This window comes from Diceros bicornis, chromosome 7 (genome assembly GCF_020826845.1).
Source record: "Diceros bicornis minor isolate mBicDic1 chromosome 7, mDicBic1.mat.cur, whole genome shotgun sequence".
NCBI classification, from domain to species: domain Eukaryota; kingdom Metazoa; phylum Chordata; class Mammalia; order Perissodactyla; family Rhinocerotidae; genus Diceros; species Diceros bicornis.
Genome location: NC_080746.1, coordinates 12,102,771 through 12,108,770, shown reverse-complemented (window position 1 = coordinate 12,108,770; position 6,000 = coordinate 12,102,771).

Sequence of the window (6,000 nt, the reverse complement as noted above, 5' to 3'; positions counted from 1 at the left end):
CAATGGCATTTTTCACAGAGATAGGAAATAAAATCCTAGAATTCATACTGTACCACAAAAGATCTAAAATAGCCAAAGCTATTTGAGAAAGAAGAACAAAGCTGGAGGCATCACACTTCCTGATTTCAAACTATATCACAAAGCTAGAGTAATCAAAACAGTATGATACTGGTTTAACAACAGACACATAGGCCAATGGAACAGAATAAAGAGATTAAAAATAAACCCATGCAATACAGTTATCTAATCAACAAAGTCACTAATAATACAAAATAAGGAAAGAATAGACTCCTCAATAAATGATGTTAGGAAAACTGGATATTGACATACAAAAGAATGAAATTGGACCCATATATTATACCACTCAAAAAAATCATCTCAAAATGTCTTGCTTTAGATAATATGGACATTTTAACTATGTTTATTCTTCCAATGCATGAGCATGGAATATCTTTCCATTTCTTTATGTTTTCTTCAATTTCTTTTGATAATATCTTATAACTCTCAGTGTATAGGTCTTTCATCTCCTTGATTAAACTTATGCCTAGGTGTTTTATTCTTTTTGTTGCAAATGTTAATGGGATTGTATTCTTGATTTCTCTTTCTGCTAGTTTTTTATTAGTGTGTAGAAATGCAACTGATTTTTGCATGTTGGTTTTGTACCCTGCAAATTGACTGTATTTATTAATTACTTCTGCTGGTTTTTTTGGTGGCTTCTGTATGTTTTTTTATATATAGAATCATGTCATCTGCAAATAGTGACAATATTACTTCCTTTCCAATTTGGATGCCTTTAGATTCAATGCAGTCCCAATGACGTTATTCACAGAAATAGAACAAAGAATCCTAAAATTTATGTGGAAGAAAAAAAGACCCTGAATAGCCAGAGCAATCCTGAGAAAAAACAACAAAGCTGGAGGTATCGTATTCTCTTAATTCAAAATATACTACAAAGCTACAGTAATCCAAACAGCTTGGTACCGACACAAAAACTGAAACACAGTTCAGTGGAGCAGAATTGAGAGCCCATAAATAAAACTATAAATCTATGGGCCACTAATCTTTGACAAAGGAGCCAAGAATGTGCAACGGAGAAAGAAAAGACTCTTCAATAAATTGTGTTGGGGAAACTGGACAGCCACGTGTGAAATATGAAAGTAGACCATTATCTTACACCACACACAAAGATTAAGTCAACATGGATTAAAGATTTGAATGGAAGACCTGAAACCATGAAACTCCTAGAAGAAAACATAGGCAGTACGTTCTTTGACATTTGTCTTAGCAGCATCAGTTTGAACATATCTCCTCAGGCAAGAAAAACAAAAGAAAAAATAAACAAATGGGACTATATCAGACTAGAAAGCTTCTGCATGGCAAAGGAGACCATCAACAAAATGGAAAGACAACTCACAAAATGGAAGAAGATATTTGCAAATCATGTATCTGACAAAGAGTTAATTTCCAAAATATACAAAGAACTCATACAACTCAACAATGACAACTAAAAAAGCCAATCAAAAAATAGGCAGAGGATTTGAACAGACATTTTTACAAAGAAGAAATACAGATGTCCAATAAGCACCCGAAAAGATGTTCAACACCACTAATTATTAGGGAAATTCAAATCAAAACTACAATGAGAGATCATCTCACAATGACTGTTATTAAAAAGACAAGAAATAACAAGTGTTGGAGAGGATGTGGAGAAAAGGGAACCCTCATACACTGCTGGTGGAATGCAAACTGGTGCAGCCAATATCAAAAGCAGTATAAAGATTTCTCAAAAATTAAAAATAGAAATACCATATGATCCAGCTATTCCACTTGTAGGCATTTATCCAAATAACATGAAAACGTTAATTAGAAAAGATACAGGCATCCTTGTGTTCATCACAGGATTATTCACAATAGCCAGGACATGGAAGCTACCCAAGTGCTCATCAGTGGATGAATGGATAAAGAAGATGTGGTATATATACATATATGAAAGAATACTACTCAGCCATAAAAAGACAAAATTGTGCCATTTATGACAACATGGATGGACCTTGAGGGTATTCTGCTAAGGAAAATAAGACAGATATAGGAAGACAAATACCATATGGTTTCACTCATATTGGAAGATAAACAAACAAACACATAGATAAGGAGAACAGATTGGTGGTTACCAGAGGGGAAGGGGGTGGGGGTAGGGCAAAAGTGGTAAAGGGGCACATATGTATGGTGGTGGATTGAAACCAGACTCTCAGTGGTGAACATGATGCAGTCTATACAGAAGGTGAAATATAATAATGTACACCTGAAATTTACACAATATTATAAACCAATGTGACCTCAATAAAATAATTAAGAAGTGATGGATTAAAGATTTCAACATAAACCTGAAACTGCCAAGCATCTTGGCATTGATCTTGGCAATGATTTTTTGGAAACGGCACCAAAAGAACAAGTAACAAAAACAAAAATCAATAAGTGGGACTACATCAAACTAATAAGTTTCTACACAATAAAGGAAACAATCAACAAAAGGAAAAGGCAACCTACAATATGAGAAAAAATATTTGCAAACCATATATCTGAAAATGGATTAATATTCATAACACATAAAGAACTCATACAACTCAATACTAAAAAAGCAACAACTCAATTAAAAAATGGACGGAGGAACAGAACAGACATTTTTCCAAAAAGACATACAGGTACATGAGAAAATGCTAAACATCACTAATCATCAGGAAAATGAGAATCAAAACCACAGAGAGATAGCACCCCATACCTGTTAGAATGGCTATCATCACAATGACAAGAGATAGTAAGTGTTGGGGTGAGGATATAAAGAGAAGGGAACCCTTGTACAGAGTTGGTGAGAATGTAAAATTGATATAGCCATTATGGAAGATTGTATTGAGATTCCTCAAAAAATTAAAAATTAAACAATAATCCCACTTCTAGGTATATATCCAAAGGAAATTAAATCTATATCTCAAAGAGATATCTGCACTCCTATGTTTATTGAAGCATTATTCACAATAGGTAAGGTATGGAAACAATATAAATGTTCGCTTACAAATAAATGGACAAAGAAAATGTAGTATACAAATACAATGGAATATTTTTCAGCCTTAAAAAGGAAAAATATTCTGTGATTGGCAACAACATGGATGGAACTGGAGGACATTAGGCCGAGTGAGATAAGCCACACACAGAAAGACAAATAATGTATGATCTCATTTACATGAAGATTCTAAAATAGTCACGCTCGTTGATTTTTATTTGGGAGAGAAAGTGGAGTGGTGATGGTCAAAGGGTGCAATGTTTCAGTTATACAAAAATAAATTCTGGTGGTCTACCGTACAACATAATGCCTACAGCTAACAGCACTGTGTTGCATACAAAAAATTTGCTAAGCGAGTAGAACTTAAGTGTTCTTATCACAAAGAAATAATAATTAAAGGGTGGGGAGAAATTTTGGGAGGTGATGTATGTGTCTATGACCTTGATAGTGATAATAGTTTCACAGGTAAATACTTATCCCCAAACTCATCAGGTTGATAACTTAAATATGTACAGCTTTTTACACATCAATCATACCTCAATAAAGTGGTTTAAAAAATAAAAGAAACTTAGGAAATAATTAAAAGCCTTTTTCCCTCTTGTTTTCAATCAGAGGGTATCAGAAGGTTCTTGCCTACAAAATGCAAGTCCGAATTAAAAATCTCCTTGAAGCTCTGCCTCAGCAGACTATACCAGTTTGATAACTCCAATCCAAAGATTCAAGTTAGAATTCTGTCTTTTCACATTTCCTGTTTCCATGGTCAGTGATAAGGAACTCTTTTCCTCAGGCCTTATTTTATGTAATTGTACATTTCTAGTTTTAATCTTTGTTGTTTCTTTCATCTTCGTAATTCCTAACAATAACTAACAAAATGTTTATTTTCACCACTTTATCACCATCATATTTTACCATCACTTTTATTATAGATTAAATCATTTATTCTGATTCCACGACAAGTTCCATGTGACCAATTCATAGAAAATTAATAACCGTGATGATTGCATTATGAGAACAAACATGCAAAGACCAAGGTCCAACTACTTATTCACTCTGTACTTTACTGGACAGAGACCACCTGACTTCCATATTCAGATTCAAGCCCATCCTGGTATCCAGGAACAATGCTTATCCAGACAGGTGAAATGTAAAGTGCTCTAACCCAGAATATAAGGTTAGGTATATAACCGATGTTCTGGGTTAGAGCACTAAGATACTGCTGAATCATTTCTAAACTTGAATTACAATTGTGATACCTCATTCTGATTCAATCATTATGTTTTATAACACTCTGGAGATTGAAGCACAGTGTTTTTTTTATGTCAAAATATCTTTATATTTACCTGTCTTCAAATTCTTTTAATCATAGAGCTGTTAAAAATAATCCCTGGAGAAGTTCTCTAAGGAAAGACTTTATGAAGAAAGTAGAAAGGTTTGAGAAAATTAAATTATATAGAATGGAATGAGAACTATACCCTCTTTACGATGCCATTCAACCAAATTTAATGTTATATACCTATTACAAATCTATAAAACGCGATTGTACATTGACTCTCTTCCTCCCACAGACACTGGTGGAAATTCTTCATTGACTGTGGTAAAGGGATTATCTCTGCCCTGGACTGGTCTGGAATGCTTTTTACGTGTTACTCAATCCCTGATGGCATCTTCTGTGTGAGCCAATGTGTACTAGGAAGGCTGTTCCCATATACTCGGATTGTTATTCTCAATTTTTGCTTATGAATTGGTTTAATGTTCAGTTAAGTAGAAGTATAATCAAAGTTTTGTGACAGTTTACTGTGAAATTTATCATCAATACATATATAAAGGTCTATAAAATATATATTTCAAATGTTTATTATAAAATGAACAGCTTATAATCACCATTCGCATCTATAAAACAATTACTGCCAGCACTTCAGAGCCCTCTATGTGCCCCTACTTGATGGTAGCTCTTTCCATTCTTCCATTCTCCGTCTTAACTCTATTGCGTTCCATCTCTGGCTTTTCTTTATAGCGTTACACCCAAGCAGGGCCTCATGGTCATCTGTATCCAGCACAAAGAGAATGTGGAAAGGACACACCATGGCCTGGGAATGGTGGCCACAGATCTCAGTCACATGTTACATCTTACTGCAAGAATGACTGGGAAATGTGGGCTCTGGAAGAGGAGGTGAACAGCTAGCAATCTCTGCCTGAATCGGCTAATCACATTGGTGCCTACCAAGATCATTGGTGTGAAGATTCAATAGGATCTTGAATATAAGAGCTTACTGCTGACTCTGACACTTAGAAAACACTACTAACAATAATGATTACTATAGACTACACTTATGTGTTTCCATTGACTGTTAGGGCAGTATGAAGTAAGAATATAACCACTAATATATCTAGCTATTCTAAATTAGGCAATGGCTGTCAATAAAATGTGAAAGGTACTTTATAGCCATTCTTCTTCTTTGAGTATTTTGCTTTATTTGTGTCAGAAGAATTTTTATTCACTGAAACAATTGTTCATGTTTCACTAATTTTTAAAATTATGGTAAATTTTGTTTAATTTTTAAAAACCTCATAGATTTAGAATCAAAACGCCCTAGTCCTAGTCTCAGCTCTACCACGTATAAATTGTGATTTAGAACAAGCCATAAACATCTCTGTGCATTAGTTTCATCATCTATGAAATGGGAACTAGGATCCCCTTCCCCATTTACTTTGCAGTTCTTCCCTGAGGAGAGCATAGACGGACCGAGGTGACAGTGCAGAGAAAACTACAACACGACTTCTAAGAGCCATCATAACACCCTGTACATTCTCTATATTAATATTTGAAGTGGGTCTATTCAACTTTATGCCAGAGAGAGACTTTACACAGTCCAGATGCTTTCTCCAGCCCTCCTGCTCACTGAAGAATACGGGAATCTCTATCTCCGAATTTAAATCTTCCG